At 43.9% G+C, this 11945-nt stretch overlaps 1 long non-coding RNA gene across 1 annotated transcript in view; it reads left to right on the top strand.

Annotated features, from left to right (window-relative positions):
* Positions 1-4551: 4551 nt before the first annotated feature.
* LOC143650886 (uncharacterized) overlaps positions 4552-11945 on the top strand; it is a 126809-nt gene continuing 119415 nt past the window's right edge. Inside the window, exon 1 of the long non-coding RNA XR_013159717.1 lies at positions 4552-4913. This is a non-coding gene — a long non-coding RNA (uncharacterized LOC143650886). The remainder of the gene's footprint in view (positions 4914-11945) is intronic.

Here is an 11945-nt window from a genome sequence, read left to right as displayed (position 1 = left end):
CAGGGAAGCTCTGGGGACAACAAAATCAATAGGCCAAGCACTTGATCTTGAGGCTTATTTTTTTTTATGCTGGTTTGAAAGTATGTATGCTCCCTAGAAAAGCCATGTTTTAATCAAAATCCCATTTCATAAAGGTAGAATAATCCCTATTCAATACTATATGTTTGAAACTGTAATCAGATCATCTCCCTGGATGATGTGATTTAGTCAAGAGTGGTTGTTAAACTGGATTAGGTGATGACATGTCTCCACCCATATGGATGGGTCTTGATTGGTTCATTGGAGTCCTATAAAAGAAGAAACATTTTGGAGAATAAGAGATTTGGAGAGAACGGAGAATGCTGTTGCACCACGAGGGAGAGTCCACCAGCCAGGGACCTTTGGAGATGAAGAAGGAAAACACCTCCCGGGGAGCTTCATGAAACCGGAAGCCAGGAGAGAAGAAGCTAGCAGATGATGCCATGTTCGCCATGTGTCCATCCAGATGAGAGAGGAACCCTGGCTGTGTTCACTACGTGCCTTTCCAGATGAGAGAAAAACTCTGACTGTGCTTGTGATGTGCCCTTCCACTTGAGAGAAAAACCTTGAACTTCATTGGCCTTCCTGAACCAGGTATCTTTCCCTGGATGCCTGTGATTGGACATTTATATAGACTTCTTTAATTGGGACATTCTTTTGGCCTTAGAACTGTAAAGTAGCAACTCATTAAATTCCCCCTTTTAAAAGCTATCCTGTTTCTGGTATATTGCATTCCAACAGCTAGTAAACTAGAACATGTATGTAGTGGAGAAGCTTAGTCTATCTATATGTATGCCTAAGAGTTACTTCTGGAGAACCTATTTTGTTGCTCAGATGTAGCCTCTCTCTCTCTCAACACAACTCTGCAAGTGAAATTATGGCCCTATCCCTTACATGGAACATGACATCCAGGGGTGAAAGTCTCCCTAGTGGCATTGGAGATGACTCCCATGGATGAACCTGGCCCTGGCACCATGGTATTGATAATGCCATCCTGTCCAAACATGGGAAAAGAAGTATAACAAATAAAGTATCAGTGGCTGAGAGAGTGCAAATAGAGTCAAGAGGCTGCTCTGAAGGTCACTGTTGTGCAAGCTTCAGTTAGACAGTGCTACCTACCATAGCTTGCCAACACCCAACAAAAACCATTCCCACTGACCTAAAGAACACCTAGGGCATTATAGGATTCTACGAAGCTTCCATGCACTAGGATAACTTTCCAGAAGCCTACAACCTCAAGATGGGTCCCTGGACCAGATAAGTCCTGATACCTAGAGGAGCCAGCCTCTCCAGAACATCAACTATTTCCATTCCCCTCTCCCACATGATCAACAGCCCCTTCCAACCTGAAAAAGTTAGAATGGGTGTAGGCCAAATACTCCTAAAGAGTGTAAAAATATCAAAAGTGATGGTTGAGTTATACAGAGGAGGTAGGGTTTAACAAACAAGAATGATTGCTGGATCATTATAATATTTATTTTATTCTCTAGTATCTTAGAGCAGCTGGAAGTAAAAACTTCAAATCATGGAACTGTAACCTATACCAAACTCTTAAATCTGTTCTACAACTAATTGCTGCAATGTGCTTTGAAATTTATTGCTTTTTTGTATATATACTATTTTTCACAAGAAATAAAAAAAGTTTATTGTGATCACAAATGCACAATTATTTGATGATATTATGCATTGATTGTACACTTTGTATAATAACATGGTATGTGAATATATAATATATCAATAAAAATAAATAATTAAAAAATTAAACAAAAGAAAATTGAATGAAAAACATGAACCTAATATAAAAACACCATAGGATCCTTGAAAAGCCCCCTTGAATAGGTAGAATTGCCTTAGAAGGAGCCACTTATTGACATATTCAAGTTTTTTTTTCTCCCAGGCCTTTGCACCTGTTGTTCTCCAAAGCTGGAGAGTTCATCTGGCTTGAATGACAGCCTCTCTGAAGTGTTTCTCTTTACCCAAAGCAGAGTGGCAATTGCTGTGTGTCATGCCCCTTCCACACATAGATTGTTAATGACCATGAAGGAAGGCCCATGTTACTCTCTAATCAATTTCTAACCAATCCTCCCTTTAGGCACGTATGAAACACTTTTATTTGTCAAATAAATGAACTGTTTCTTTTAGCTCAGTTACAGGCTTACAAGTTGTGCCAGTTTGAAAGGATTCATGTACCCTAGAAAAGCCATGTTTTAATCCTAATCAACCTTGTGGGAGCCACAGTTTCTTCTAATCCCTATTCAGTACTATAGGTTGAAAAATTGATTAGGTTATCTCCATGGTGATGTGACTCAATCAATGTGGGTATTAAACTTGATTAGACAGAGATGTGTCTCCACTAAGTGGGTCTTAATTAGTTTACTGGAATCCTTTAAAAGAGGAAGCATTTTGGAGAAAGCTTCAGAATGACTGAGCCACAAGAAGCAGAGAGTACATCAGCTAGCAACCTTTGGGGATGAAGAAGGAGAAAGCTCCTAGGGGAGCTTCATGAAACAAGAAGCCTGGAGAGAAACCTAGGAGATGCTGCCATGTTCACCATGTGCCCTTCCAGCTGAGAGAGGAACCCTGAACATCATCAGCCTTCTTGAACCAAGTTATCTTTTTCTGGATACCTTAGATTGGACATTTCTATAGACTTGTTTTAATTGGGACATTTACTTGGCCTTAGAACTGTAAACTAGCAACTTATTAAATCCCCCTTTTTAAAAGCCATTCCATTTCTGGTATATTGCATTCTGGTAGCTAGCAAACTAGAACACAAGGGAACAGGATAAAAAGAGCAGGTGGGCTGGGAAGAATATATTCTTAGAGTTGCTGCTACTTAGCTCCTCCCAGTTAATGTCATGCAAAAAGTCTACTGTTGTCAGATCTTCAGATCATTCAAAAGATGTTAGAATTCTGAATTTTCATGTAAATCTCCTGATTTTTAAAAATCCTGGCACCTAACTCAAAAATTTTAAACCACAATGTATAGGCCAGAGAAAACATGTCCTCAGATGGAACTATTTGCTTTTGACCCCTGTGTTGGCCTCTCTCAGAGCTAATCCTAAAGAAGCTCAGTAAACACCTGGCAGTCTTGTTTCATCTTTTTCTATTGACTAGATTTTATTTCATTGTCAGGTATCAAATAACCACATATTAATGGCTTTATAATAGTACTCTATGTATATGGACATTAATCTTTTTGTTTATCTTTTACTACATCATAAAATCATAACCTTAGAGGAAGTATTAAAATAGGATAGTGTGGGAAGAGGAGTGATGTCATCAACATCGCAACATAAAAAGCTACGAAAACGTCTCTCTCCTGAGAGATCAAAGGACAACTCTGAATTTCTCACAACTCTAGAGGAAGATATTTAGTGGAGAAGGATCCTCAAAATGCTGAATTGAAGATAGATAAAACTAGGTAGGAAGCTTATGTCTCAGATACGCTGGCGCTCTCTCCTCCTGGTACTCAATCTCACACAGAACGGGAAGGGCACAGCATATGGGATCCCTCCCACTGGGGTCACAGAATATTCTCTCACGGCAGCGAGAGATATTCCCACCAATTGGAGTCCTGGGAGACAGGGGAGGGCATTTTAGTCCAGGTCAGTGAGGGCCAGAGAGTCTGAGAGAATGTGGACAGTCTGTTTTGAGCTCTGGGTCCGAAAGCTGTTCCCGTACCGAGGGAAATAGCAGCGGGCAGCCTGATCCTTGCCTGGGAGATGGCTGAAAACTGGACAGACGGGGAAGTTCTCTGCCACAAATTAAGTGGGGCATACAGTCCCACATTGAACCAGATATTGTCCAGCACGTGAGGGCGAAGGCACCCGCAGTTTGAGCTCAGCCTGTTCAGACACAGCCTAGATTCCCTGGAAAACTAAATTATTGAATAATGCCATTTGCAGGGCAGACAAGAAAGTGCAAAGGAATTGAGTAATTTTTCAGACTCCCCAGACCATACCTCAGGCCCACGGGAGTTGCTTGAGAATCCAGTCCCACATTGGCTGAGAAGCACCGATGGCAGCTCTTAGGAGCAATGCCCAGCAACGAGCCTGGCTCTGTGGGCTGGTAAATCTGGGCGCCCCTGGGAGCCTCAGACCTCTTCACCTGCAGCAGAGACCCTGCTGGAGTGCCCCTGCTGGCGCCGTGTCTGAGGAAGGACCCCGCGGTCCCCTGGCTTCGGGGTGAAGGGAGTGCAGAGCCAATCTGACAACCGGCTGCTGAAAGAGAAAATCACCAAAGCCCGAGACACAGAAGACCAGCGCGCACTGCCTCTCCTACCCCGTCCTCCTAGGGCTCGAGCCTGCCTCAGGGCTCCTGACCCTTTACACTACGCTTCTCATCCCAGAATCCCAGGAAGTAGCCCTCTTCGCACTTTTCCCTGAGAGGAACCTAAGACCCCCTTGTTCTCTCTACCCCCACCCCGCGAGGCCCCGCCCACCTCACTTCTCTGTGCCCTGCGGAACACCCCATCGCAGCTGCGTTTCCGGAGGAGGGAATTCGGCGCTGGACGCTACGAATTACGTTAGTTCCGGCAGCGACTGCAACGCATGGCGGTGAGAGCCGGTGGAGAGCCCACTGGAGTGACGGGGCTGCGGGTTGTCTGCCGCCTCCGATGACCTCTGCGCTGCCCCTCTTTCTCCAGGCCCCTGTTCTCACTGCTCAGGAGGTCGGCGGCCCCAGCCCTAGGTGCCTGCGCGCCCCACGGTTCCCGACTCCCTGGCCCGGTTCTCAGTCCTTCCTCTGTAACGCCCCATCCAGCCCGTCTCTGCTCGGGGCACCCCACCTTTAAGGCACTGACTCCGGGGTGCACCCTGTAGGTGGCGACGGAGGCGCAGCCTCGAAGAAGAGGAGGAAGAAACGCCAGAACAGTGCCTCTGTGGCCGACGGCGGTAAGAAGGCCTCAGAAAAGCGCGTGCCAGAGGAGCCCCCACTAAGCGCTGAGGCCCAGGCAAGATCCGGTCCCAGGCCAGAAGGGTGGAATCCCCGGGTGCATCCTGGGGTTGAGGCCGCGGTGGGTGTGGTCGAGGTCTTGTGGCCTGCGGTCTACGGACTTATGGTAGGGAAGGGGTGGGTGGATGGGGTTTTGGGGTTCCTTTCGGGATGGAACCAAGCCTGAGCTTTGGGATCCCAGTACCCTTTCCCAGCTGCTCTTCTCCATCCCCCGATCGCCAAAACCATCACAGGCTGAGCAGCTGGCCCAGGAACTAGCCTGGTGTGCGGAGCAGTTAGAGCTTGGTCTCAGGACCCAGAGACCCAGCCTAAAACGGAGTGAGGAGCCCTCCTGTTGAGTTGGGGGGAAGTGGGCGGGGATGGCGGTATTGCCTGCAGGTGCTGCCTGGGGATGGAATTGGTGCCTTTGTGGTGGGGTGATGGGAGATGAGAAGAGAGAAAGTCACTGGTGTTTTTTACCCACAGAAGAGCAGCTACTAGGGCAATCCAGACACTGTGCAGTGAAAGAACCCCCCTGCCCCAGAAGAGACAGCTCATGTGCTCCTTGTTCACAGACTACAGGGCTCAGATGGAAGCAGAACGGAGGGAGGCCCTGTGTGCTCTCAAGGCCATTAAGGGGCTGGAAAGTGATTGATTCAGGATGGCCTAGTTCAAAAGTGTGGAGGGGAAGACTAGTGGTGAAACAGAAGAAGCTCAGAGCACAGGGTTGGTGCAGGTAAGGAAGTGGGATTAGGGAAACCCAGGGGAAAAGGGAGAGTGAAAAGCCTGGACCACTCAGGAATACAGAACTAGGGCTTGGACCAGGGCAAAAGGTCCTGGGGGGTGAGGAAACAGCCAGCTCCTGCTCCTAAGGTAGCGGAAAGTCTTGCCTATTTTTATCTTGGCTTTGTCTGCTGACCATTTAGTTCAATGACCTAGCTACACATCTTGAATTCAGTTTCTGGACCTTCCACTTTGTAGCTGTCACACCTTTGGCAAGTTATTTAATCTCTCTTTACCTTAGTTACTTGACTCTAAAGTTGGGTGTGGTGATAATACCTACCTCATGATTTACAGAAATCAGTCAGTTGATTTATATGAAGTTTTCCAAGGGTATTAAAATTGTAAGGGAATTATAAGAACACAGTTAGTGTTAGCTGTTTTTTTTCAGTTCTCTTTTTCCTTCCCTCTACAGCAGCCTGCTCAGCACAGGTAAGGCCTGTAGATGAGGCCACCAGAAAGAAAAGCCAAAGGGTCTGCAGGCCCTGCAGTCCCTGCCGAGTGGGGGCAGCCAAGGCCTTCCTGGATACTCCTGATGAAGAATTTAGTTCAATTTCTTTTTTCTCGTGCCCCTCATCCTGGAACAAAGCCTTTCCCTAGAGTGGTTATGGGAGGTTGTTGTAGTACAGAACCCTTCCAGGAATGTTCTGTTGGGTTGATGTGGGTTTGGTCCATTCTTAGCTGGTTGGTGAATTTGATGTTATGGTTGTTGGGCAGAAGTAAGACCAGTATATTGGCGTCACTGACAGACAAGCACAGACACCACTTGTAGGTTTTCTTATGAAATATCCATCCTGCCAGAAGGCAGAAGTGCATTTAGAAAAGCTTCTACAATTAAATGAAATGTTTAGTCTGTTAATAAAACAATATTCTTTTTAGTGTTTGATTAGATGAACTAGCCATCAATAACATAATTGAACACTGGTGCTTACTTTTGAAAGGATGCCCTGTCAGTGGATTGCTTTATGTCATTATGCCACATCATTGTAATAAATCTCTATTTTTTTTTGAAAAAAATAAAAGGTTAATCAGTAAAGAGTACTAACCCTTTGTGTCAGAGAGCTACAGACAGGACATCTGACACTGCTGGGTCTAGGCTCAAAGTCCTTGAAAGTGTGTCTTTTGTTTCTTTTCCTGAGTGAGCATCATTCTCAGTGCCTTTGTTATTATGAACAAAGAGCTTCTCACCCCTAGTAGTTCCAGTCAAAAGCTGGTTAGGTGTCAGTGGGCCATCTCTGTGAAGGTAGGCCATTCCAGGGCTCAGTTCAGGCCCTGTACATTTTTGAATCAGGCTCTCAAGGTGACTTACTCCTCGAGTTTGATGTCATCTTCTTTGAAGACTTCCAAGCTTATATTCCAGACTCAATAGATATGTGGACCCCAGGTATGTCCTCAGTTGCTCTTTCTCCCATTCCGTATGTCTAATACTTCAACTACTTACATCAGCTCTGTCTTCAAAATAAACCTCAAATCTGCAAAGTTTTTTCTATATTGTTACGCATTTGGAATCTGGCCACATCTCTTACCCTGAGTACTGCATTTGTCTCCTGACAATAGTCTTCCTTACATCCACTCTGGCCTCTGGCTGGTTCACTGCAACTGCAGTGGTTATGTAAGTCAGATCATCTTCCTCCTGATCCAGTGACCTCAGTGTACCTAGACTCCAGCATGAAGTCTGGCCCCCTGGTACAGATCTTACTTAGACCCTGAAGGTTTTGGCACCTGACCGCCTCTCTGTTCCAGCCTCACTAGCTTCTCTTCTATGCATGAAGTAACCAAGCTTTATTCTGCCTCAAGTTTTTACTCATTCTTTTCCTGGGTTGCTCTTCCACTATGATTGACATTTAGAAATCAGAATGGTTCCCACTAAGAAAGTAACTCTACCATTCACAGATAGGACCAGTTGTGAAGGTTAGGGATTAGGGGTTAGGAGTTAGGGTTTAGGGTTTAGGGTTAGGGTTAGGACTTTAGATGAGGTCCCCTGGCCACACAAACCTCTATCGTGAGGACCAGGTACAGCACCTGCCATCTGAGTGTAGGCTGCAGTTTTCTGTGAGCCAGTGGAGCAATCATGTCCTTCAGCCAGAACCTGAAGGACATGATTCACTGCAGCCCCTGTTAGAGCACAGCCTAGACCCCAACCCTGGCCTGTCCACCCAACTGTTAAGAGCAGCCCCAGCTGAGCCTCTATGCCTAGTAAACTGCTGCCGAACTCTGCCCTGTGCTTACGACCCCCATATGCTTGGGCATGGGTGAAGAGGAGATGATGAAGCAACAGGCCTCAGGAACAGGTTCTGTGGACCACCAGGGACCCCTCCTTGGCTGCTGGGGCTGACTCATCTGGGAACTGACCCCTGTGTCTGCAGCACACCTGGAAGCTCCATACAGTTTTTCTCTCTCCAGTGGGCCCTGCCCCTAAACTGTGCCTCCCCTGGGGGACCTGGGCAGGTTGACCACACCTCACGAGAACTGCCACTTGCTTCTGTTGTTGCTTGTTCTTGGGCTCAGGCAGAGGGACCCTCACACAGCCAGGGCAGGGACCACAGGGTGCTGGCGTGCAGTGGCTGGGGGCTTTCAGCAGTAAACACAGACTTTACAGTGATTATGTGGGTACTTTAATTAAAGCTGCCTACCATTATACCAACTAAGAGATCCATTTTTAGTAATTCTGAGTGTACTGTTTTCTTAAAACTTTTTTTAAAAATCTGGAACTGCACAACATGAAGAGTAAGTGCTGAGTTAAACTGGACTATAGTTATTATGATAATTTATGCTTTCATCAGTTGTAACATCCCTCAAGGGAACTTTGCCAATACTTTTTTTTTTAAGTTTTTTTATTTTTTTATTTTTTTTATTTTTGCCAATACTTTTTAATTACCTGCTTAAGATACTTTGGGATGTATCCAGGCATTACATTAGGCTATACAGGATTAAAGACCCTCATTCTTATTCTGGGCTCCCTGTGTTTGGATTGTATAAATGATCTATCCAGACAGGTTGAGATAGATTATGTGCTACAGAAAATTTAGGTTCTGGACAACATGAATCTTTCTTTCTTTGGTCTCAAGGAATAGATGAAGTTCTAAAGAATAGGCAGTGTCTTCGTTACCCGTGTATTCTGAATTACGTTAATCCCAACCTGATCAGCTTCATTCTTACCTCTAAATACCAGGTTATACATGTATAGAACAGCCTCTCAAAATCCAGAAATAATAATTACCACTCTGGGCTAAACGTGACCAGTGTAAGAGCCTACAAACTAAGCCCCTGTTTTCTTATAAGTATTTTCTAAGTGAATCTATACAATAATTGGTCTTTTGGTTCTGGCTTATTTTGCCTCATTAAATGTCCCACAGGATCATTCACAATGTAGCATGCCTCACGACTTCATTCCTTTTTGTAGCAGCACACTGCTTGATCATATGTACACACCATCATTTGCCAATCTACTCGGTCAGTGCATTGTTCAGCCACTTGCATTCATCGGGCATCATGTATAATGTCTAAAGTCAAGTCCATCAACACTCAATTTTAGATAATTTTATTGTCCCCCAAAGAAAGGTCACCAATTGTGCTGATTTGAAAGGATGTGTGTACCTTAGAAAAGCCATGTTTTGATCCTCATCCCATTTTGTAAAGGCAGCCACTTCTTCTAATCCCTATTGAGTACTATATATTTGAAACTGTAATGAGATCAGCTCTCTGGAGCTCAAGAGTGGTTGTTAAACTGGATTAGGTGAAGACGTATCTCCACTCTCGGATGGGTCTTGATTAATTTACTGGAATCCTATAAGAGAGGAAATATTTTGGAGAATGTGAGAGATTCAGAGAGAGCAGAATGACATAGCCATTAGAAGCAGAGTCCAGCAGCCAGTGATTTTAGAAGATGAAAAAGGAAAACGTCTCCGGGGAGCTGGAGAGGAAGCTAGTAGATGACACCAGTTTGCCATGTGCATTCCAGCATTCTAACATTCTAGCAGCTAATAAACTAGAACACCAAGAAACACACCCTCACCAAACAGAAAATCTAAAGCCCCACCCCTTATCTCTTATCCCTTCCCCCATCATTTACCCCGGTGTTACGGTGGTACTATTGATGCTTTCCTGTTAAGCAGCCCATAGCAGCAATAGCAGTTGTCCCCCATACCCCCAATTTATACACTGTTTGTACAAGACTCATACTTTTGCAGTAGTTCATGCAAGAACTTATTTATATTTGTAGTGTTAATCAGTGGGACACAAAAGCTTATACAATCCCTTTCAATCATGTTCATTTTCAATATGGTAATATTACTTCTAGACCCACTAGAGAACCACCTTCACTTCTATCTATTCCCTTACATTGTAATTCAACCTCATTAGCTAATGGTTCACCCACCTCTAGCTTCTGTGTATCTTTAAGTCCCCTATGTTCTATTTTATAAGCCTCTGATTTTACCTTTACCATAGTCATAAAAGTGGAATCATACAGTATCTATCCTTTTGTATCTGGCTTATTTCACTCAGTATTATGTCTTCAAATCTCATCCATCTTGTCATGTAATTCAAGATGTCATTTTGTCTTACAGATGCATAATATTCCATTGTATGTCTATACTGCATTTTGTTAATCCACTCGTCTGTTGATGGGCACTTGAATTGTTTCCATTTTTGGCAATTGTGAATAATGCTACTATGAACATCAGTGTGCAAATGTCTGTTTGTGTCACTGCTTTCAGCTCTTCTAGGTATATACCAAGCATAGGTATAGATCTTCTAGGAAGGGTCATAGGGCAACTTGATATTTAGTTTTCTAAGGAACCACCAAATTGTCTTCCATAGCAGCTATACCATTTTGTATTCCAACAAACAGTGGATAAATGTACCAGTTTCTCCACATCCTCTCCAACATTTGTAGTTTTCTCCTTGTTTAATAGCAGCCATTTTTATAGGTGTGAGGTGGTATCTCATTGTAGACTTGATCTGCATTTCCCTAATAGCCAATGAAAATCAGCAACTCTTCATGTGCTTTTTAGCCATCTGTATTTCTTTTCTGAAAAAAAAATGTCTATTCATATCTTTACCACATTTTATAATTGGGTTCTTTTGTTGTTGAGTTGTGTACAGGATATCAAACCTTTATCTGATGTGTGATTTCCAAATATTTTCTCCCTTTGAGTTGACTGCCTGTTCATTTTTTAACAAAGTATTTGGAGACACAAAGGCATTTGCTCTTGAATTTCCATTTATCTATTTTATCTTTTGTTGCTTGTGCTTTGTGCATAAAGGTTAGGAAGCTACCTCCTATTTCTAGGTCCTGAAAATGTTTCTCTACATTTTCTTCTAGAAACTTTATGGTTGTGTGTTAAGATTTGTCAATAAAAATATTTTTTAAAAGTCTACATAACTAAGTAGTTAAAAACAAGGCTGTTTAAAGAAGCTATATGTGTTTGAATTTTTACAATTTTTAAGATGATTGATTTCATGTGTAGCTTAAGATGGAGATTGTATTAGTGCTGTCAAGATCAAATTGATGCAAATAAAGTACTTAACTTTTTTCAAAACTTTGTGAGTCATGTGGTGTCTGAGGTCACTGAAACTTCTGCCTGAATTCAGTTTTCTTGACCCTTCCAGAACTTGATCTTGCTCACTGGTCTCTGAACACACATTCTCAGTGTGTTTAAGGTTACATTTCCCCACAGTCCCATGGGCTGTGGCTTCCACAGGGCTGTGCCTTTCCCCTTGGCTTCTTTCTTGGTTGATGGCAGCAGTTCTTCACTCAAGGCTTCTGGAGAGTAGGGATCCACTGAACGGCTCCATGAAACTTCACTGACATATTCATGGGAGCAACTGGGTCAGAGAAGAGTAAGGCTTCTCTACAGGTTCAGGTTAGGGTTCGGGTTCAGGTTAGGGATAGGGTTTAGGGTTTGGGTTCGGATTAGGGTTTGAGTTAGGGTTTGGGATCAGGTTCGGGTTAGGGTTCAGGTTAGGGTTCGGGTTAGGGTTATGGCTAGGATTAGTGTTAGGGTTTGGATTTGGGTTAGGGTTTGAGTTCAGGTTAGGGATAGGGTTAGTGTTAAGGTTAGGGTTCAGGTTAGGGTTAAGGTTAGGTTAGAGTTAGGGTTAGGTTTAGTGTTAGGGTTCGGGCAAAGTTAAGGTTAGGGTCTGGGTTAGGTTATGGTTAGGGTTAGGGTTAACATTAGGGTTAAGATTAGGATCATGGTTTGGGTTGA

This window comes from Tamandua tetradactyla, chromosome 11 (assembly GCF_023851605.1).
Source record: "Tamandua tetradactyla isolate mTamTet1 chromosome 11, mTamTet1.pri, whole genome shotgun sequence".
Classification (NCBI taxonomy): domain Eukaryota; kingdom Metazoa; phylum Chordata; class Mammalia; order Pilosa; family Myrmecophagidae; genus Tamandua; species Tamandua tetradactyla.
Note: the sequence above shows the minus strand (reverse complement) of the source record. Positions and strands in the feature narration are given on the sequence as shown.